Source organism: Sorex fumeus, unplaced genomic scaffold (genome assembly GCF_029834395.1).
Source record: "Sorex fumeus unplaced genomic scaffold, SorFum_2.1 ptg000045l, whole genome shotgun sequence".
NCBI classification, from domain to species: Eukaryota; Metazoa; Chordata; class Mammalia; order Eulipotyphla; family Soricidae; genus Sorex; species Sorex fumeus.
Window position 1 is genome coordinate 10,326,655 of NW_026606102.1, and position 23,999 is coordinate 10,350,653.

Genomic DNA, 23,999 nt, shown 5'->3' on the forward strand with positions numbered 1-23,999 from the left:
TGGGGTTTCACTAATAAAATTTTTTTTTAAAAAGTTTGGTTTTTGTTGTATCTAATAAATGTTCAGCAAATATTTAAAATAGAATGAATAAATCTGGCCAAAGAGACAAATCTAGTGATTAGATTTTCAACAAAATAGTACAATACACAAATGTTGTTACAAATTTGATTATTTTGACTCCAAATCTCCATGTTGCTAGAAAGGTTTTTTTGTGTAACTAGATTACTGCCTAACAGAGAAGAATAGTTGTTCATTCCTTAACTGGCTTTTGTTTTTGTTTTATTTTTACAGTTTTGTATGTTTTTCACAAAGAAAAAATTTAATATCTGAATTTCAGACATATTTCATAATTGACTGAGTAAAAGTATGGCATCACCTGAGCATTTAGCATGCTTTACACATACCCTCCTGTGCACGTGAGGACATTGGCTTGTAGTGTGAGATATAATTTATACAACTCAAGGCAACTCAAGATTGGACAAGTTTATCAGTTACTTGATACTAAACCGTGGATTGCTACTGGGATTCCGAAAGGAGACTGTCCACCTAACTTCAGAATGATATTTTTACAGCAGTAATAGTGGAAACAAATGAAAATCTTCAGTATGCTTTTAAAGGATGGGTTATACTCACACTTTTGTTAATTAAGTTTTATTTTTTTAAATTTCTGTTTCTTGACTTATGGCCTATCTCTCAAGGTTGGTATTGAAGAAGGCACTTGAGTTACACATTGATTTTTGCCTCAACAGTTGCTTCATTCCTGGGGTGTAGAACAAGCTTCTGAAAATTCAGATCAAATCTTATCACTCCTGAGCTAAGGAGCAATTAGCATGTTTTACATATATGTCCCTCTTATGTCCACAAATTTAAAAAACTCTGCCTGCTTGCCTGCCTGTCTTTTAGTGAGTGTTTGTGGAGAAGGAAAATCTGGATAAAGGATGCTATAGAGTTGGGGGTGCTCACCACAGGCAGCCTAGCACAAGCATGACTCTGGGCACCAGATTTCATCCTGTAGGCACTCAGGTTTTTTCCAGATTTTGGCTATTGTGAACAATGCTGCAATGAACTAACAAGTGCAGATGTCATTTCAACTATACTTTTTTGCCTCTCTGGAATATATTCCCAGGAGTGGTATTTCTGGGCCAAATGGGAGCTCAATTTCTAATTTTTTGAGAAACATCATACTGTTTTCCAAAGGGGCTGAACCAGTCAGCATTCCCACCAGCAGTGAAGGAGGGTCCCTTTCTTACCACATCCACGCCAACACCAGTTGCTTTTGTTCTTTTGGATGTGGGCCAGTCTCTGGTGTGAGATGATATCTCACTGTTGTTTTGATCTGCATCTCCTTGATGATTAGTGATGTAGAGCATTTTCTCATGTGCCTTTTAGCCATTTCGATTTCTTCTTTGAGAAAGTTTCTGTTCATATCATCACCCCATTTTTTGATGGGGTTGGATGTTTTCTTCTTGCAGAGTTCAACTACTGCTTTGTATATCCTTGATATCAACCCCTTATTGAACGGGTGTTGGGTGAATATCCTTTTCCATTCTGTAGATTGTCCTTGTATTTTGGTCACTGTATCTATTGTGGTGCAGAAGCTCCTTTTCTTTTTGGAAGTCTTACTGATCACTCTCCTTCCCTGGGTACCTCTCTTGAGAAGATGGGGGAAGCATTTGAAGACTTCAGCAGTGACATTAGTAATAGTACTTAGGATGGGATTTTTGTATGTCTACCTGTTTAATGGTTTCTTTGATTATTTTGTGTGTTACAATGCTCAGTGTTTCATTTCTATCATCAGTACGTCATATATTTCATCATTCACATAGAAGACATTTGAAATTATTTTGGATGAAGGATGACATTAATGATAAAAATATGAATTTTATAAATTAAACCTGACAAAGAAATAAAGAAATAGATTTCAAGGAAATTTTTTAAGACTCCAATCTCAATAACATAAGAATATAATAGGAAAACTTATAAAGATGTGGAAAAATAACAATCTGTAGTTAGAAAATTTATTAAATGACTTTTTAGATTCCTCCAACCACAACTGGATTCCCCAAATTTAGTTTCATAGAATAACCCTAAAGAAAGGAATCTACCAAACTCTAGTAGTTATCATAGAGCTTATTCCGATGGGCAGATATTAACATAGTTTGAGGGTGCCTCTAATCCAAGGATAAAACTACTGGGGATACAGTGATATAAAAGGAACATGAGTATTGGAATTAGACAATGTAGATTAGCATTAATGCTTATTTAATGAGTGTCTGAGAGATTATAGAAGTGAACAGGTACTAACAACTAACAACGTAAACAAGTTGTCTAATTTTAGACATTTAGAGTCCTGCAATAAGTGCAGACATTCAGATTCCCAGAGCTGCATTACTGAAGCTTCCATGCAGTGGAAAAGGCAGGAAAAAAGGTTGATTCAAAATAGTTTCCTCTGTAACACACCAGAAAATATGGAAAAAGCATTCTGCTCAGATCACATTTATTAGAGACACCTTCAAATGGAGTTATCCTTAAGTCAAAAATTAAGTGGGAAAGTCCTTAGTTCTAAAGTGAGTTGGTTTATTTTATGCATTTTAATATGTGTGGGGGTAAAGTCTTAAATGAAGAGATAATACCTGATAAGCTGCTTAAATATTTAGATACCAGTAATGAAACCATAATTAAAATTCAAGCAAAATGTAATAGTAAATATCTTACTAAGGTTGATATTCCCTCATGGGTCTTTTTTTAAAATTTTGAATGGATAATTTTTTTATGTTAAAGTCTTTATAATTTAGTTTAATACTTATTTCATTATCTGTGTAAATACAGTAACGACAACAGGTGTCATTCCCCTAACCTTGAAAGAGCCTCCAATCATTGGGAAAAGATGAGTAAGAAGAGGCTACTAAACTCTCAGGGCTTCGAGGAATAGAGACATTACTGGCACCCACTCGAGTAATTCAACAATCAATGGGGTGACAGTGATACAGTGATCTGTGTAACCCCACCCATGCTAGTTTAATGACAATATATGTTAAAGCATTTGAGTAAAGATGGTAGTATCCTGTCAAATGATTTTATTAACATGGTATAATTGTACTTATGGAAGATATTCTAGTAGATGTCTTATAATGAAAATTATATAAATACATTTTTTCTCAGTGTGAAATTACTGTGTGATCTTGGGTGAGTCAGATAACCTTTCTTAGTTCTGCTGTTCTCATTCATAGAAGCATCTGCCTAGTTTAATCTGTTTCTTTTGCATATTTAAGCTCTAAAATTATATAACATTGGGGCTGGAGCGATAGCACAGCGGGTAGGGTGTTTGCCTTGCATGCAGCCAACATGGCCGACCCAGGTTCGATTCCCAGCATCCCATATGGTCCCTCGAGAACCGCCAGGAATAATTCCTGAGTGCATGAGCCAGGAGTAATCCCTGAGCATCACCGGTTGTGACCCAAAAAGCAAAAAAAAAAATTATATAGCGATATTTTTATGATGAAAGTTTAAATTCATTAAAATTTAACAATAATTTAAATACCACATTCTACTCTCTGTGATAAGATCTGGTGTATTACAACGAATGCATAGAACTTTTCTTCAATGAATGCTCTCTCCTCTCTATTCAACACATAGCTATCAGTCAGCATTAGGAATATAAAGAATACTGTATTTATTTATTAACACTGCTGTAACAACACAAATATTTTTTTCTCTCATAGTTCTGGAGACCAGAAGTCGGATATCAAGGTGTCCACACAACTGTGCCCCTACCAAAGGCTTTAGGTAGATTCTGCTACTTACCTCTTCCAGCTTCTTGTGGCTGCAGGTATTCTTTGGCTTATGATCATATTATTCAAAAATTTTCTTCTGTGGTTCACAATCCTTCTTTGATCTATGTCTATTCTCTGTCTTATAAAGATAACTATAATTAAATTTAGGATCTACGTCCATGATCCAAAGATGGTGCCTAAATTCTCATTTCAAATGCTGATTTGAGATGAAAAGTTTGTAAAGATTTTTCCTAAATAAAGTAGCCTTCAGAGATTCTGGAAATTAGAAAGGGGATCTTTATTTTAAAGAGCTACCATTCAGGCTCAAATCAACAAAAGACTAGTCAAAACATTGTTTTGTCCCTGTGGAACTATCTAGTGACAGATAGAGACAGCAAGCTAAGACATAAATGTAAAATAGAATTATGTCATAGATGGTTTTAAATGTGTAACTATAGGTTTTAATTTGGTCTATAAATGGGGATTGCAGATTGTTCAAAAGGATTTTAGCAAGGGGATTCACTAATGAGAATCAGGTCAAAGCTATGAATAAGTGACATTTATGTATGCATAAAGGAGGGTGTGGAAGATAAGCCTGGGAGAAGCTATTTGAGAGGTTGGGGTAGATAATTCCAAGTAAAGAACACATAACTTGCTAGGATCTTGATATGGGCATTGAAGAAATGAAGGAAGACTGTTGTGACTTGAGCAGAAGATAGGTGGAATAAATTTGGGCTCAAATCTCACAGAGAGACTTGAAAGACTGTATCAATATTTTTAGAAACAGGTACAATGAAGAGTCATTATGTGTTTATCTGAATTATGTTTTTAAACGTTTCTGTTGCTAATGCTTGGTACACATATTACAGGGAAATAGGAGTATAAACAGGGGAAAAGAAAGAGATGAATAGGAGATGATTGTGGCTTGGTCCCAGAGGTGTTAGGAGAGATAATGGAAGTGAATGGGTTTGAATCACACATTGAGGGTAGACTTTACAGGATTTGGAAAGGGTTGTCAGGGAACAAAATAAATCTTCAAGAGTAGTTCCTGGTCTGCTGGACAATCAGGGTTAACTAGAGGGCCAGAGTCAAGGGAGTCATAATGCGATGAAATACTGCTGATAAGTGACAGTGCCTGGAATAGCCTTGGGGTTGAATGGGTAGACATCCATGTTTGAGTTGAGATTTGAAGAGTGTTAGCTTGTAAAATGTAAAAAGGGATATTTAATACTGAGGGAGAAGCACAAGTAGAAAGTTAGAGACATGAAGATGCATGTTGCTTTCAGCGCAACAGAAGACTTCTTGAAAGGGATACAAAAGTGCATGTTGAGTTCCCAGTGATAGCTCCTCTTAACAGCCTCATTTATCATGAACCTTTGGTCCCAGCAGTATCTTGATCCTTCCTGCAACCTGTCTTCCTACTCTAGACCAAATTAAATTGGGTATAACCATCTCAGATCATGGCACTCCATCAGAAACCATAGATTCCTATATCACCAGCATGCATAGCCATTGTGGTAGTGCTAATGCAGTTCTGGAAGATGTTTAACACTTAAGGCATAGTTTTTAAGGCATAATTTTGGGTAGGATATATTAACTTTCTTCTAGAAACAATATTATGTACCCATAATAGAGTCTTTGATATTTGTGTAAATACTTACGATTTTCAGTTCTTCATTCTCAGAATCCATGGTTAGCGGTGGCTAGGGTGGGAAGTGGGCAGTGATGCAGTAAGGATTTAGAAAAGGTGTGGAAGGAAGGACCTGGAGTAAGAACAGGCACATTGGATATATTACTCACCCTTCTTTCTGCTACCAGAATGAGGAAATTTTCTGGTAATAGAAATTTCCATTTCCGACATCGTAAATTTAGCCCTGACCCTCCACTGTTTATCCCCCTTTGGTAGGTTCCATTCACTGACATCTGCTACTTACAGAATAGTTTCCATTGATACCCAGATGATGCTCACAAGGGCTATGAGTAACACCCAGAGTCACAGGCGCACTGGGCATGTCTGCTGCATGCATGCTCATTATCTTAGGCTCAGGAAAACATATGGTAATGCAAGTGTAGGAGAGTAACAGTTTTTTAGGATAACATTGAATCTGATATATACTAGAATAGACCATCCAAGAAAAATGTTTGCAAATATGAGGACTTTTGTGATTAGTGACTACGGATGGGAAGGGAAAGAAGCTCTTTCAATTAACAAAAGATACTATGGGCTTAGGGAGACAGTATAGAGGTTAAGGCAGTTGTTTTGCTCATTTCTGACCTCAGCTCAGTGTCTGGTACTGACTGCATTTGGTCCCCTGAGCACCACCAGGAGTGATTCTGAGTACAGCCAAGTGTGGCCCAAAAACAAAAATAAATAAAAACGGGTATTGATCATTATTTTAAGAAATTTGAATATCATAGTTAATAAGGGCATTGCCAAATCTCTCAAGTCTATGCTCTGGAATATAGAATATCATGAGATACGATACTTTCTACTGACAGCCTAATGAACTAAAAAGAGATAGTAATTACCAAAGTAATCATTACTACTGTGATCTGTATTGCTATTAGCCATGGACTAAGTGTCCTACCATATGTCAAGAAGTAAACTTTTACAGAAATTATTTAATTTAATGATTAATATTAGATTTTCCTGCTACTGTAGTAGAGATTAATGTTGCTGAGAGTTATGGAATTCACTTAAATTCACACAACTCATAGTGTCAGAGCTAAGAATAGAAATGAAGCTGTAGCTTAAAACTGTTTGCATTTAATTACTATTCATGCTTCGGTATATATTTATAAATATACAGGAATTCTGCTACTTAGGCACATGTAGGAAGGAGACTACACTTCTGGTTATTGCAGAGATAACCCTTCCTTGAAGCAACAGTGACTAGCGGGACCTCCTGACTTCATTCTATCTCTAAGGCACAGAAAGGTAGGTGAAAACCAAGAAGAATCTTACCTTGGCATTTTTTGACAGCATTTCCCGAACTGTCTTCCTTCCCTCCCTCCCTTCCTTCCTTCCTTCCTTCCTTCCTTCCTTCCTTCCTTCCTTCCTTCCTTCCTTCCCTCCCACCCTCCCTCCATTTCTCCTTTAATTCTCTTTGTGTAGATGAAGAAAAATAGTTATATTTAAAAAATTTACTTAGAGAAATGTAAGGAGAGAGGGAGGAAGGGGGGAGGAAAGAGAGAGAGGGAGAGAGAGATGAGAGAGAGAGAGAGGAGAGAGAGAGACAGAACAAGGACTTCAGAGTGGAAACAGCAGAGAATAGTTTTGGGAGAACTTATTTACAGTTTCTTCAAATTTTCTTGGCCTTGAGTTCTCTGCAGACATAAAAATTAATCTGGGTGTGATAACAGGGGAAAATCTTGAACTCTAGATGGTCTTTTCATGTTCTTATTAAGGCCTTTAGAGTGTTCTTTACTTCTCTTTCTCTGAGCGGTTCAGACTTCAGGGATGGTGCCTCAGTATTCGCATCTCGAAGGAATATGATCCTCATACCTTTGGGCTAGTTCAGGGTTAGGTGATTTCATGTTAGTTTTATTATTTCCCTAAACACACGTTATAGGAACCTGCAACATTCCCACCCTAAAAATTTCACCTCCTTGAATCTTTAAGGGGGTAAATGGATAAAGATTCATCTTTTGTAGCTGCTTTTTGCTGGCAAATGATGTGGACCTGCTTATGTAAGGTAATGAAATTTCATGCCTAACTTTAATGGGGTCCTGGCAATGGTTTTCCATTCTCATTTCTTCCTTCCTTTCTTTTCCACCTCTCTCTCTCTCTCTCTCCATTTTTCATTTTCTTCTTTACTCTGTCATTTGCTAACCTGCCTTTCTTTACAATTCCCAGTTAGACTGATCCGTCTACTTAATTATAAGAAATTTCCTTCTTTTCATAGTATGTTCCTCATATGTATCTGCTGACCATTCAGTCAATGCCCACATCAGCTGCATCATTCTTAGTGAGAGTGACATTTGGTGCATATATCTCTACCTCTCTGCTGCCTGAGATCTTCCTGTCTACTCTCAGACATTGCAAGCTCTGTAGGTGATCGACATGTAAAACAAAAACAAAAAAATGGATCCAACACATGGCTGTAAGGTTTGCTGGGGACCAAATGGTGGCCAGCTGATGATATAGTGACATTTCCGGAATCAAAGATCACCCTGACCCCAGCGCAGGACAGGACTTATGTCCCCAGTCCCCAGGACAGGATTTATGGCCCACCCAGGTGTAGGAAGTTACCAGGATGCATTCAACCCTTTACAGGTAACAGAAGGCCAGACCAAGCACACCTGTTCCACTAGTCTCTGTCTACTTTTCCCACCCAAGGCAACTTAAAATCCCACTTAGTCTCTCCCAGGGTACAGCTCTACCCCAGCCTCATCAGAGGTTCATAGAATTCCTCCGGGAGCATGCCCTAATTAACCGCCTCCTATTTCTTTTACTTTTACTTGTCTCTTCCTCTGTGTCTGAAGTCACTGATCTATCAGTGGACAGGAACAAGCTTATAAGTAGGCTTAACTTATAAGGGAAACAAAAGAGAAAAATAATAGAGTGGTGGAAAGGCTTTGTTTAAACTAGCTCTGAAAGGATTTCAGTAAATAAGAATAGGCAAGAGTAATTCTGGGAAAGAAAATAACATGAGCAAAGAAATGAAAGTGAAGGTATACAAAGAATAGTAGAAAAAAGAGTATTTTCCATTGTGGTATCTTCAGGGTACACAAGAGTGGGCTGCTGGAAAAAGATTGTGAGGTAAATTGCAGAGACATAGAAGAACATTTTTTTTTTCACGGAAGAAACTGTCTGCTTTTCATGAGGTTCAAGTGGTGCATTTGTTGAAAGGGGCTCATTTCCTCCTTCACTTGCCTCATCATCACCATGTTGTCATAATCACCATTATTAAACTGTATGCTATGTGTTTTTTTTTAATTCTCCTTCATGATTTTGTTAAATCTTTGAAAACTCTTCACTGAATTGATGCATGGTTTCAGTAGAAAGAATCCAAACCTCAAATTATGCCAGATAAAATGATAAAGAGAATATAGTTCCTGTTATTATTAATATAATGCTGGCTTTGTGCAGTAATTCATTGATGTTCCATTGCTACCCAAGGATCTGATCTTTTTATCCCTTTAGATTTATGACTTCAACTTCCTTGACTTCATTTTTGCCCTAAGGTTCATTCTTCAGTTTCGGAGCCTATGCTCCTTGGCAACATGCTGTTCTTGTCTCAGTATTTCAAGCTCAAGCCCAACCCTGAATTAACCGTGCTGGCCTCAGGTATGAAGTACATTGACTGGTTTAGCACAGATTCCAACCTAGGCTGGAGAAATTACAATGCTTCACTAACTTGGAATTGAGGTTTTAGAAAATTAAAAAATGTGGATGTGTGTGTGGGGTGGATAAATGTTGAACACAAAACTAGAGAGCATCATTTAGAGAACTATAGATACTTTCATTGCCATTTTCAAGCTGAAAAATGAAGGTTATAGCACCATTGCATTGAAGATGGTAGTCCACTTTCTCTGTGAAGATCATGTACATCAAGAGAATATATATTATATACACTATAGTGTATTATATAGTATGTGATTTATAATACATAATATATACATATATAGTTTTTGGGCCACATCTGTCGTTGTTTTGGGCTTACCCTTTGCTCTATGCTCCTGGTGGACTCGGGGGCCATGTGGGATGCCAGAGATCAAACCTAAGATGACCACATGCAAGGCAAGCATCCTACCCACTGTACTATCATCCCTGCCCCTATATAAACATATTTAATATTATATATAAAATATTGGGTTGGAGCAATAGCACAGTGGGTAGGGTTCGATTCCTCCACTCCTCTCGGAGAGCCCGGCAAGCTACGGAGAGTATCCCACCCACACGGCAAAGCTCCCTATGGAGTATTCGATATGCCAAAAACAGTAACAACAAGTCTCACAATGGAGACATTACTGGTGCCCGCTCGAGCAAATTGATGAATAACGGAACGACAGTGCTACAGTGCTACCTATAAAATATTATTATGAAAATACTGGAGATCCAAAAGTGAAAGGATGTTTCTGTTCCATGGGGAGAGACACCAGAGACCACTTTCATGGGCTGTGACCCTGAACAAGTTATTTAACTTCTTTTTGCTTCTATTTATTTGCTAAAAAAATAGATAACACCTATTTTACAGGGTTGCCGAAAGAGGATTAAATGTGTGTTTACAAACACAGGTGACCAAATAATGCCTTTCCATTCATTACATGTATCAGCCTCACAGCACCCAGGTCAGACACCGAGAGCATCTCCTCAGGAGATGAAATCACTGAGACCTAATATATAAGTCTGCGAGTGCCAAACCTTCCCCCACTCTCCTTCCCCTCCACCTCTGCTGCGTCTTAATGAGATCCCCAGCTCTTCGTGTCTTCGCCTTGCATTAACAGGATCCACATTGAGAGAACTGCACATGCAAATTATTATTAGCATGAAAACGGGTAATTATTATTTTTTTTACATTTGCATCATCACCGATGATCTTTGCTTTAGACATTCTTTAGCAATGAATGACTGAACCAAAGGGCTTGCAGTTCATTCAGACAGTCATTAATTCTAAATAAGAAATTCATTTACTGTCACTCATGTTGCTTAAACAATGAAAAGCAAAGAGTGACTGCAGAACAATCTTAGACTGTAAAGCTGGCAGGGAAGCTGAAAAGCAGCTAACCTTTTCATTTACATATGTGGAAAGGCCAGAATGGGGAAGGTCACGCAGTTAATTAGTGGCAGAGCTGGGACCAAAACCCAGTTTTTAAAGAATTTCCATGCCAAAGTCTTGCCATTAAGTCAGAAAGCTGATCATTGACTCCTGTTTGGTCAGAGAGTCCCTGATTATTTAAAACATATTGAGGGCATAGGAAAGAGGCACTTCATGTGCTAAAGATTGCAACATGAAAATATATTAGGAATCCTTCACAACTCCTCTTGCACTGTATTAATGTTGTCTTGATTATTTCTTCCATGCACTGGTAAGAGGGAAAATAGCTACCTCTAGAGAGTGAATGGTCTCATTTGAGTCCTGCCAATGTTAAGGCATGAACTAAAAACATTTTACATTGAAACAGAGCAAATTGCTTATGGTAACCATTGCATAATGAAGGAACACAATGAAGAATTACAGTTCAAATTACTTATCAGGTCTCTTCCATTTTCTAAGTTTTTAAAGTAGAAAATTGCACAGTATAATTACAGTAAGTTAATTTGCATTCATATTACCATTCAATGAGCAATTACATTCTTTTTTATTTAAAAAAATATTTTATAAAGTGTGATTTGCATCAGTATGTTTCCGAGAGAGTGGCGACTTTTTCCTTGTGAGGAGCTGAGACAAATTCAACCAGGTAACCTCTACTTCCTGTTGATGTGTTGCCACCTCTTATTGGCTTTGAGGGCTAGAGAGAACAGGACCATTTGAAGTCTGAATATGGTTTCAGAACTTTTAGATAAGAGCTCTTTAAGGAGTTTTGAAGGAATGCTGGAAGGTCTACTTGCTTCAGACACTTTTCCTCATTCACTTCCACCATATAACGTTTAAGTTTCTCTATTGATTTCCTGTCGTCATCCAACCTGTATTTTGATTAACTCCCGTGCCCAGAAAATCTTTACCTTCTGATGGCACCCACTTTGTTGCTCGATGCTGAGTTCATTCTGTAGAGGATGCTGACCATTCTTGCTCTACTGTATATTTGTGTCAGACATGTGTTGCTTTCGCAATGTGCAGCAGTGAGCTTTCTATATTGGAAGTTTAATAGCATTTTCTTCTGGACATGCAATATTAACACAAATATCTATGCAGGGCCACAAGCAAGTGGTGCACACAGGACTGTGGGAGCTCATCGACTGTTATACTTTGTCTGTAAAGCTTCTTTAAAAAATATTCAGTTTGGGGCTGGAGTGATAGTATAGTAGGACACTTTCCTTGCACATGGCTGACCCGGGTTCAATCCCCAGCATCCCATATGGTCCCCCAAGCACCACCAGGAGTAATCCCTGAGCATCTCCAGGTTCGATCCAAAAAGAAAAAATATATATATGTGTGTGCATTTAATTATAATAAAACATACATATATTTAAATGCATTATATTGAGAGTAGTTTGATGAGTTATGATTAATTCGTTTATCTCTCTAATCAACATGCTTTAAAGATAGAAGAAATACCTTTATTTCAAAGCATACCTTTTAAAAACTTTCCAAGCAATTTCCTTTCACAGAGGGAACTGATTTTCCGCATTATAGGTTTTTTTTATCTATTCTTTAATATAAATGACATCATAGTCATGTCCTTTAATGAATTGGGTTCTCTTTTTCTTGATATGTTTTAGGTCTTATCCATGTTGGTACATATATCAGAAATATATCTCCTATTTATTTAGTAGTATAAATGGTTAAAATATTCCACACTTAATTTATCTTTTCCATTATGGAAAGAAAATTGTGTTCTTTCCAGCTTAATTGATTATAAACAAAATTTTTATAAACATTCTGGATTCTATGTTTCTGTGCATGTGTGTGCATATGTTTGTTTTTCCTGGATAAATACCTAGCATTGGACTACCCACAGGTACCCACAAACCAGCTGTATTTTAAACAATAAGAAAGTGCTAGTTTTCCAAAATAGTCACACACTCACACACACACATACTCACACACACACACAATACTTTCACTAACAATGTATTAGAGTTCTAGATTCTTATCAATATTCAATGTCAGGTTTTCCATTTGTAAGCAATTTAGTGAGTTTTATGACTTCATCTGCAAATTCCTATGATCAGTAACATTTGACATCTTTTCATGTGGTCATTCATGCAACTTTTTCTTTTGCATAGTATTCAAAGTGTTCTGTACAATGTAGTTGATGGGTTTGGGGGGATTATGAATTAGTTGAAATCTTTATATTTTCTGCATTGAAGTCCTTTATCAAAGACTTGTCTTTTTATGTGGGATATAAAGAAACATAGTGGTGAAATAACTAAAAGCCCAAAGGTAATAGAAAGGAAAAGCAGGAAAATTGGTCCTTTTAAGGAAACTAGCCTTTGTGGGGTGGGGTTGTGGGACAAGAGACAGGTGGGAAGGTCAGGAAAAGGACCACTATGACAATGATAGAGGGAAGTGGTCACTTTGGACGAGAACTGGATGCTGAAAACAGGTAGTGACATGCATGGTTTACATTAACAGTATTTTAAACCACAGTGCTTAAAAGGGAGAGAGGGAGAAAAAAGTAAAAGAAAAAAGTGCTTGCCATAGAGACTGAGTGGCAGAAGGGATATTAGAGATATTGGTGGAGGGAAGTCAGTACTGGTGAAAGGAGTGGTGTTGGAATTTTGTATGCCTCAAACTCAGTCATGAATACCTTTGTAACTGTAATTCATAGTAACTGAAAAAACTTAAGAAAAATATGTCTCATGAAGTTCTTTTTCAGTTTGGAGCTTATTATTGATTTTCTTTTTGATTCTTGGGCATACTAGTTGTGTTCACTTACAACAGAATTTGTGCCTAGGGATATCACATCTGGTGATGCTTGGAGACCATGTTGGGGACCAAACTCAGGTTGGCTTGATGCAAGGAGAGTGCCTTAATCACTTACAATTTCTCTAGCATACCACTAATTTTCTTAAAGTTGTATTTTGACCACCCCACATTTTAATATTTCATAGTCTAATTTATTATTTTTCTTTTATAATTTGTTGACCTTGTGTCCTCTTTAAGAAATATGTCTATATCCCCATATCATGAAGATACTGGTAATCTCTAGATTTTGCCTCTAAACTTATGCCATTTTTGTGATTACATTTTGCTTAATATAAGGTATGAGGAAGGGGCTGAACAAAATTTATTTCTATATACATATATCTTCGTGAATTAAATTGATACCTTTTTAAAAGTGCAATTACTTGCGTATAAGTTCCATTGATCAATTTTTATATTTTTAATAGCAATGCTGTACTATGTTGACTATTGTAGCTTTATTATAAATGTTGAATAGGTATGATATGTTTAGGTAGGATATGTTTTCTAATTTTTATCTTTCCGAGGATAATTTAACTATCCTAATTCACTTTTTATTCCTACATGCACTTTAGAATTGCCTGGTCAAATTTCTTGAACCATAAACTGGTATTTCTAGTGGAATGGTACTGAATAGATAGCACATTTGAGGGAGAAACAATATAAACACTCTTTTATAAACCATGAATATGGTATACCTCTTAATATATGTGAGTCTTTTTAAATTGTTCCACCAACATTTCAGAAGTTTTGATGAAGAAACTGTGCACAATATGTCTAAGAATTTATTTAATATTTCTAAGTAATTTTGTGCTAAGCTGTTGAAAGTGGCATTTAGACTTTTCACTTTTGAACTAGTTGTATAAATTTGGATAAAATATTAAACTTCTCTGAGTTTTATTCTAATTTTTAGTAAAATATTCATGTTTTTAGAATAGCTATAAACAACTTTTATTTGGGGTCAATGGGAATGATTTAAGTATTCAACTGGATACTACATAGAAAATGCATGATGTAATACTTTTTATATTAAAATTCACTTTTGGTCAAAAATGAAAAAAACTCAACTAGCTTAAGCAATAGAGACAATATTTTGGCAATACGATAGAATAACTTGGGTCAGGGAACTATGGTTGATAGAACAGCATTTTCAGAAATCTCTATTTTCTGTCTCTTTGTTCTGTTTTCATCTCTGTTACTTTCTGTTGCTAAAAGTTTTTTCTTATGGAATGGATTCCTGCAGTGACTAGGTTAGCATCTTCCCAGTTTCTAGTTCGGTGGTAAAGAGAAAGCATTTCCCTTAGTTTGTCTCTCAGAAGTCTGCAGGTCATTTGACCATCCCCAAATTGAGGTCAAGCAATGTGTTGCAGCTATTTTATTCCTGCTGCCAGAGGTAGAGGCAGCTCTCCCAGAACTAATACAAAAGTATTACCAGATGAAGGAATGATTCCTTAAATGAGTCTGGGCATTGTTTACAGAAGAAGGAGGAATAACTTCTGAAGGGTAAGTAAACATCTAACAAACCTTGAACACAGTAGCTATGAAATACAGTACAGTATAGAGTACAGGATACTGATTCTTCTGTATTGAACTCTCCCTAAACCCTAGAAGCTCTAGCATTTTTCCAATAGCTCTTAGTATACTCTTATTTACAAGCACTAGCATCACCATATGCTCCATTTATGCGTGAAAAAAATGGGGGGTTTGTATAGGAACTTAAGAGCCCTTTGACAATCACTTTAGCTTTCCACTTTGTTTCTACTGTGCATTTAGCTAAAAAGAGCAGATTGCTGCCATAAATACACTTGCAATGTTGCTGCTCTTCTCTATCCCCTTCTTGGAAAAATAAAAGAGGTGCTATTTATAGCAGCTGTAAACCAGAGTCAAGTTTAGTAATTCTGCCATACCACCTTTCCCTGGAATCAAACAAGACTAGTATCATGAAAGAAAGGACTTTCTGCTTTGCTGAAACTGCATAAAAGTATTTTTTTCATTGCCTTGTGACCAACAGTTTGAGATCTGACTTGTGTCCAAGGTATTTAAGAAAAATATTTGACTTGCTGTTAATGTGAGGTTGTTTTTACTGTGAAAGGGTGGGTGGGGTGGATTCCCTTACTTCTGTGCTATATTTCAAAGTCCCAAACATGATAAACCAAAACATTTGCTAATTGGTTATTTTGCTTCTCTGGGGTCAAAGGCAGTTAGGAGTAGCAGAACGTCTTACATGCCATTGAACTTTCTATCTTTCTTTGCCTGAAATACCCTTCCCCGGTTCATCTGGTTACTCAGTTATCTTTTAAGATATTACTTCCTTCATGGGTGTCTTCCCACCTTCCCTGGGTGAAGTGTCTCCTTGGATGCTTCCCTAAGACCCTGCACTTTGTACCACCATCCCATTTATCATGCTGCAATGTCATGATGTCTTTTCTTCCTGTGGCTGGTGATCATGTTTTTGTTGTTTTATTTTCACTTTTGGTTTTCATTCTCTGCAGTAGCTAAATGTTTGCACTTACTATAGAGACAACTATCAGTAAACATTTTTGAATGAATAGAATCTGAATTCTGAATGAATGAACATGAATGAGACTTCTGTACTTTTGATATTAACATTCCAAATATTGTGCTTTCTATCAGTTAATAGATATGAACACATGGCATCTGTAATAAGATGGATAGAATTGCTCCTAGTGAGTATTACTAATATTTTTATTAATTTGAGCTTAACGGGTATAGAAATATTGGCATATTCTTACAATATACTTAGTAAACAGTGGCTATGTCATACTTTGTGTAACAAACTCTAGAATTTATAGCTCGAGCGGGCCCAGTAACGTCTCCATTGGAGACTTTGTTGTTACTGTGTTTGGCATATCCAATACTCTCAGTAGCTTGCCGGGCTCTCCGAGAGGGGCGGAGGAATCGAACTCGGGTCGGCCATGTTGGCCGCGTGTAAGGTGAACACCCTACCCGCTGTGCTATCGCTCCAGCCCCAGAATTTATACATAAATTCATTTTATTAAACTCCATTAAATGAGTTATTAGAAATAAATTTTAGGAATAAACCTAATTTAAAATGTAATATTTTAAATTGTGGAGTATACAAGAGTGGCTACTTTGCATTCCTTTCTTTGAAAGAGTAGTTACTGTTAATTGGATTAATTATTTGAGGGGGGCATCAGGCCATACTGGCAGTGCTCAGGGCTTTTTAATGGCTCTGTGATGAGGGATCCCTCCTGGCTGCACTTGGGTGTCAGGAATCTAATCTAGGTTACGTACCTGCACAGCGGTAGGGCGTTCGCCTTACAAGCAGCCAACATGGCCGACCTGAGTTCGATTCCTCCGTCCCTCTGGGAGAGCCCGGCAAGCTACCGAGAGTATTCGATATGCCAGACACAGTAACAACAAAGTCTCCAATGGAGACGTTACTGGGCCCGCTCGAGCAAATCGACGATCAACGGGAGGGCCTTTACCTTTACCTGCAAGACAAGTGCCTTTCCTGCTGTACTATTTCTCTAGTCCCAGATTAATGATTTCTGACACTGTTTTTTACTTTGCTCTCAACCCTAGATCATTCACAACTATCACTTGCATAAAGTATATTTGGGTGTATTGAGCATTACGGGAATACAGATGAATTATATGAATTTCAAAAAAAATTCCTTATTGTAGATCAGGGCTGGAACGATAGCACAGCGGGTAGTGCATTTGCCTTGTGCGCAGCCAGCCTGGCCGAGCCGGGTTCGAATCCTTCGCCCCTCTCGGAGAGTCTGGCAAGCTACCGAGAGTATCCCGCCCGCACGGCAAAGACTGGCAAGCTACCCATGACTATTCAATATGCGAAACACAGTAGCAAGAAGTCTCAAGATGGAGATGTTACTGGGCCCGGTTGAGCAAATAGATGAACAACTGGAGGACAGTGACAGTGACAGTGATTGTAGATGAACATGCTATTCATTTTCATTTTTGTTGTTATTTTGGCCATACTCAGGAGTGCTTAGGACTTATTCGTCACTCTGTGCTCAGTAATCACTTCCAGAGAGGCTTAGGAGAGGAGAGGCAGTGACGGGGATTGAACCCTGGTAACTCTCATGCAAGGCAAGCACTTTTCCCTCTGTTCTATCTCCCCAGCCTTATATGGACTTACTTTTGCTTATGCCTCACTAAATTCAAATGACATTGTTATTTAAAAGCGAAGGGGGAAAAAAAGACCCTAACTTTTGGATGTATTGTTTCTTGACATGTTTAGCATAATAACTTAAAATCCTTTCATATTTGGTTTAGTTTAATTCAGAAAACAAGAGGTTGATCCTCTGGGGCACACTGCGTGTAATTAGAATCTGTGTGTTCTGCTTTCCCCCAGCTTGGAGTTGGGAGCAGCTGCAGCTTCTTCCTCTCTTGCATTTAATGGGGATTTGCCCAGCTTCTGCGCTGGCCTGAGCTAACACAGAACAGAGTTTTACATGAATCTCTTTCATTTCAATGACTTGGCCATCTGAGGATCTCACAGTTGGTAGGAGGTCAGGCAGGTGTGAACTTGCAACTGCGAGGTCAAAATGTATGGACATGATTTGGATGTGCTACAGGTATCCTCAAAGCACACTGAAAGTTCAAATGTTTTGGATAGGTCAATGAAAAGTTAGCCAACTTCCAGTCTCCTAAGGCTTAACATTCATCCCATACAACCAAAATGCAACAGTTTTCTACACCATTCCCTTATCAGCCTTGGCTGTTCTCATCTCTGATCTGTCCATGGTCCCACCCGGTTTATTTAACGTTTATAATTCTATGGTCTGTCTTTTTAGATGAGGAAACTGCAGTGTTTTATTAAAACTAATACAGTTGCCCTGTGAACCTGTGGGTCACCCTACTTAAATGAACCACAAGGATTCCCTAGCAACTCTCCCATCTTCTGGAACTCTGGAAAAGTCATGAGACTTAGGAGGGACATGTGCCAGGTCCCCTGGTTCCCACCCTTGGATTTTTTGATCGCATTGGGGAATAGATAGAAAGAAAAGTGCCCAGGGAGCACTGCCCTCCCACCTTGCTGGGAGTTTCCTTTGATCAACTCTTCTCCTGAGATTGCATCCTGCCAGTGACCTCCCACATTTTCCTTGTCTCTGTGTAAATTGCTATCTTTTCAGGAGGTGCCTGACAGCCTCCGTTTGCTCGGCCTCCATTTGTACAGAAGCTGTTATTACGGAATAAGTGTAATGGGTCGTGAATTTTGTGGGGAAAGGGAGGGTCTCTCCATGACTTTGTATGTACCAACCCTGGACCTATTGGCTCCACAAGGAGTGCATTAGGCTAAATATTTTTAGCCCATTGACTCTGGAGGTAATAACCCTAAATGCTTCATTAAATTTTCATGGGTGAGTGGTAGAAGCTACTGGGGGGGGTACCCAAATAAGCCACATTAGCTTTATTATGACACAGCTGGAGAACAGGAATATGGTCCCATAAAAGAGACTTTTTAAAAAAGCAACTTTTAAAGGAAGCTGCCTGTGCCTTCGTTTTACTTGTCCTGTTCCAAAGGAGGTGGCCCAGTACTTTGTGTCACACGCGCGCGCACACACACACACATACACACACACACACACACACACACACACACACTGGCATCCAGGCTCAGAGACCCGTTACACCACCACAGACCTTCACGGGAATTGCATTCAGTCTCAGGGTTGAACAATTTTCAGACTCACGCAAGACACAACATTTTCTGTGATTTGCCAAATCTTTGTAAACTGGGACCGGCAGGGGTTGCTTCCTGGGCAAGCCTTCTCCCTGGCCAGTTCTGATAGGAGGACTGTCTCCTAAGGAATATTGTAAGAATATTGTAAGGAATAGTGTAAGGAATATTTTAAGAGGAGGCACGACGGGAGTCGGAAACTGATTTTAACTGGCTCAGCCCCCCCCACCCCCACCCCCACCCCCACCTCCCAGGGCTGACTCAGAAGTGTCAGATGCAAATGTCCTTTTCCTTTGCCTAACTTTGCAGGGGAAGCCTCAGCGGAGATCAGCGCGGCGGAATCAGGGTCTGCCGCTGGGAGCTAGCGCCCCCTCCTGCAAAGGGGCGGGGAGGGGTGGGGGGCAACAGGCCCCGGCCGAACCTCCCTTCAGGTTTTAGCGCACTGGCACTCTTTCTGTTTGGCCGCGTGAGCACATTTAAAGGCTTGAATCCAAGCTTAGACCCGAGAGAGGAGGAAAAAGAAAAAAAAAAAAATATATATATATATATATATAGCTGGCCAGGAGCTGCGGGTGGTGACGGTGACGGTGGCGCGCACCCCCGATACTTGGTGAACCCCGAGTCCGCGGGCTTTCATTCTCGCCTCCTCACCTCCTCCCCGCCGGCGCAGCAGGGGCGGGGACCCCAAGCTCTCGGCTCGGCTCGCCCCCTTCCGCGCCGGGATGGGGAGTGAGCGCCTGGGCTCCGGAGGCGCGAGAGCCATCGGCTGCGCCCCCGCTCGCGGGCTCGCGGGCTCTTCCTCCTCCACGTCGCCGCCGCGACTGCACTGAGCTCTCGGAGCGCGGCTGGGCGGCGCAGAGCGCACCGGGCCAGAAGCGCGAGCGGAGCGGGCGAGGCCCGGGCGAGGGGCGCGCCGTGGGCGGCCGGGGAACCAGCAGGTGAGCGCGCCGCGGGGCGCCGGCGGGTGCGGGGGCCGGCGGGGCGGGGGCGCGGGCGCGGGAGGAGGCGGGTCCGCGCGTGGGGCGGTCTCCTCCCCCTGCTCTGACGCGGGCCCGTGGCTCCCGGGGAGGATGGACTCAGCGCGGCGCTCGCCGGGGCTTCCCCCGGCTGGAGAGCGCGCCTGAGTGCGGCCGCCCGCGGGACATGGGGAGCCGCAGCCTGCGCGGCCCGACAGCAGAGAAGGATGCGCTGGGCGAGCCGAGGTGAGGCGCGGCGAGGGCTCGGGGACCACGAGGCAGACCGGGAGTTGGCTGCAGGCAGGTGGTGTCCGGCGCGGACGCCCGGGCGGCTCCGTGGGAGTCCCCGGACGTGCAGGAGGGCTCTTAGGGCGCCCCTGCCGGGAGTTGGGGTCAGGCGGTGCTTCCTTGGCGTTGGGACTGCAGTTTTCTGCCTGCTGTCTCGACTTGTTGGGGGGAAAAGGTTGGCGTGTGCTCGGTCCTTTTGGGTCGACCCCTCCGCCCCCCCGCCTTTCCACCACCCATCCTACTACTTCTGACCACGAGCGTCCCTCGCTCCAGACGCGTTCACGGAGACACGCGTCCCTCCCCGGGAACCGCCGCACAATTCCGAGCAGCGGTGCAAGCTCAGGCTCCATCCTCGAGATTGCCTTCCTCCACTCCCGAACCTGCCCGGTGCTCCAGCTCCCCTCTCCGGTCCCCGCCCGCCTTGCCTCCCGCAACTCCCCACCCCCCCCACCCCACCCCCCAACCTCCCGGGCCGTACCCTTTTCCTGCTCCACCGAACGCTGTTTCCTTTACCCAACTGCTCGGCAGCGCTGCGGATCTGCACCCACCCGACCCCAAGCCCGTCTCTCCATCCCACTAACCCGACCCCATCGCACACGCCGTCGGAGCCGGACCTTTGAGCTTTTCGGGGGTGTGTGTGTTGAGGGGGGGGGGTCCTCCTGGAGCTGGCTTCTCTGCCTCTCTCCCCCACCTCGGTTCCACTCCCCAGCACCCCGGCCAGCTCCGCGGCCCCTCCCGGGTTCTGCGCTTCCCCGGCCCGGGCTCGCGCAGCGGGTGGTGCCGGTTTGCTCCCAGCTGGGGCAACTTTCAAATTCCTGTGGTTCGGCTCCCGCAGGAGCTTGCCTGGGTTTCCGCGGCCGAGACCGCCTGGACTCCGGGAGGCAGCCGTGGGGGGCGGGGGCGTCGGAAAGGGACTGTCGAAGGGGGCTGCGAAGTCAATTCCCGGAGAACACGGATTGCCGCAGCAGCGGCTCGGTCCCGCCGCGCGTGATCGTGACCCCCAGTGGGTGGGAGGGCGCGTCTTTTCTCTGCACTTTTGAAAGGGTTCCTTTCTCTTGGCTTTTCTCCGTCTCGCCCCCACTTCTCTCTCTCTCTTTTTTTTGTGGGGGTGGTGTAGAACTTGTCGGGGGTGGGGCCAGGGGGGACCCCGGGAAGCGGCCCGGGAGGGCTCAGACGCTGCGGTCCGCGGTGCGGCTGCCTCTGGACCCGCCGGGCAGTGTCCGCCGGACTCGAGCTGAACTCTTCTCCACCCCCCACGGCAGCACACAAGTCCTCTTTGTTGGGGGTCTGCCTGGGCACTTCCGCCCGGTCCGGGAAAGTCGGAGGGAATCGGGGCTGCGGAGCGGAGAGCGCCGCGGCGCGGGCGCCTGTGCACTCGGGCGAGCGTCGGTGAGGGCGGGTGCGCGCCGCGCGCGCGGGTCGGTGCCTGCGGGGGGCTCCGGGGGGCGGTCGCGCGGCCGGGCTTCGGCCCCTACAGAAAGCCCCGCGAGTGCCGAGCCGCTGGTTCGAGCGGGTGCGCCTGCATGCGAGGAAGCACTCGGATGACTAGCCGCTTGGTTGCTACAATGCAGCTCCCAGCCAGCCGCGAGAGACCTACTGGTCGCTGCTGCCTCCCTCCTGGTCCCCTCCCGCAGGCCCGTGGCGCGTACTTTCACAGTGTTGATGGTTTTGAATAAAGGGCCTGGTGGGGGTTTCCGCTGACACTTCATCGCACTTACCATGTTTGCAAGTAATCATATAAATTAAAGGTGGCTTACGTTCAGAACCCCCTAATTATCCGGTTCACGTTTGTACATTTATGTGCCAATTATAGGTCTTCGGGAAATCCATAAAATTATAAACCATCCCCACCCCCTGAATTAGCACCCATTGTTTTTATTATCTCAGTGACGAGTGGTTCTGGATGGAGCCCTGAATCGCGCAGGCTACAAGAGAGATGGGGGTGGAGTGGGAGAGAGGCGGGGTTGGCTAGCGTAGGATCGCTCCACGCGCGCACCCCCAATCTCTTTCATTCCGTGTCCTGACTAGGCTTGGTGACAATTCTGGAATCTGAAAGGGATCAAAGATTTTCTTGATTTCCTATTGAGAAGGGCGACCTAATCAAAGCGGTATAAAAGTCAACTTCTAAGCAATCAGAAATTGTCTGCTGATGTCCTTGATTGAAACCCCAGCATTCAAATGGAGTATTGAAGAACTCTCAGAATTGGCTTTTGAAGCGCTATTGTTCTTTTTCATACACAGCGGCCCTCTTAAAGGTTTAGGAAGTTCAAAATGCAGTGGCTTGAAAGACTGACAATGTAACTATTTGGCATCGCTGGGAGGATCCGAGGGGATGAGAGGGGAGGCCGAGGTAGGAAGTGAAAATGTGTTTTTCCGTATCTTCTTGGGAACAGTGACTGCCGCTGTCAAACGGAATTCAGATCTGCACATCAAGTTGGCAATTAAATCTCGGTCCTAAAGCGGGTTTAGATGATGATTTTTAGGAGGGCTTTATTTATTTGATGGGGGAGATGGTGGTGGTTTGTGTTAAGGTCTGAACAGGCATAGCTGAAACATTTAATCATGTTCATTGTGTTCAACAATAAAATCTGAATAAAAATTTACTTTTTTATTGTGATGAAGCTCATCTCACAAGCTGCTTCCCAGTATGCTTCCTTCGGAGGCACCATTGTGCAGGGCTGCCGAGATGAGGTGGCCCCATTCATTGTTCATGTTGTCTCAGCCACAGGGAGGGTGTTAACCTCACTCAGCTTTGCCTCCTTGAGACTGGGGATGGGGAGAGAGGAGGATGCAAACAGGGGGAGGAGAGACTTTGACTTGGTAGCTGATAAGACCCATCTTCCAGATTCTATTTGTGGGTTTCAGATAGCCAGGGCCATGCTGCAGGCAGAGAGAGGAAGGCCCTTGTGGAACCCCCATTTCATTGTGATCATTCATTCAAGTCAAACACTTTGGTTTTACAAAGATCTAATCCTTCTCTCCTCCCTTAATAAGCTAACAAAGCAAGAAAATCACAGTTTATGTCTTACACATGGCCCTTAAAGCAACTGCATACATTGAGAGCGGCTGTTGTCAGGAACTTTCAGTGTTATTTAGGGCTTACTGTGACAAAGGATGCTGGTTGTTGGGCTAAGTGATTGAGCATCATTCACTTTACCTTCAGAACCTCAGCCTCATCATCTGCCAAACAGGAGTGCTATTACCTGCCTAGAAGGTTTTGAATGATTTTAGACGCAAAAGTATCCCATTGGGTGCTTGGGCACATAGCAACATGTCCAGAGAACGGGAAGCAGCTAAGGATTCTGTTAAAGAGAGTTAGTGGGTTTGTGAGACCAGGATGCAATCTAGCTTCCTGCTGACAGGACAAGTCACCTCTGTTATTAATAAAGATACGAATCATCTACCCTTCTGGAGAGCTTAGTTAAGAGCCAGCATCCCTTTTCAGCATTTCATTTGAGTTTATTTCTTTTCATTTTAAACCTGAGGAAGTGGATACCCAAATTCTCATTCCCATGAAAGGAGACTGGGTTCAGTGTGCTGGTAACTTGCCAGATTTGCTCAGCAAGCAAAATCTAGAGCTAGGACTGACCTTTGTAATCCAGGCATTCTGGTTTTCCTACATCTGTCCTAACCCCTGTCTCTGAGCCACGGGGTGATCCCACCAACCCACCAGGGTTTGTTGTCCAATTTCACAGGGAATAATGGGAGAGTTGAGAGTTCA

General features: G+C 42.1%; 1 protein-coding gene across 3 annotated transcripts in view; it reads left to right on the forward strand.

Moving 5' to 3' along the window:
* The first annotated feature begins 3,718 nt into the window (after window positions 1-3,718).
* Window positions 3,719-23,999, forward strand: part of DAB1 (DAB adaptor protein 1) — a 413,306-nt gene continuing 393,025 nt past the window's right edge. For 2 of the 3 annotated variants that reach the window (XM_056122170.1, XM_056122173.1), the window contains exon 1: window positions 20,086-20,236. The gene's annotated coding sequence lies outside the window, so the exon portion shown is untranslated. Of the gene's footprint in view, window positions 3,830-20,085; window positions 20,237-23,999 lie in introns of those variants that run through there. The other variant, XM_056122171.1, reaches the window with a different exon arrangement.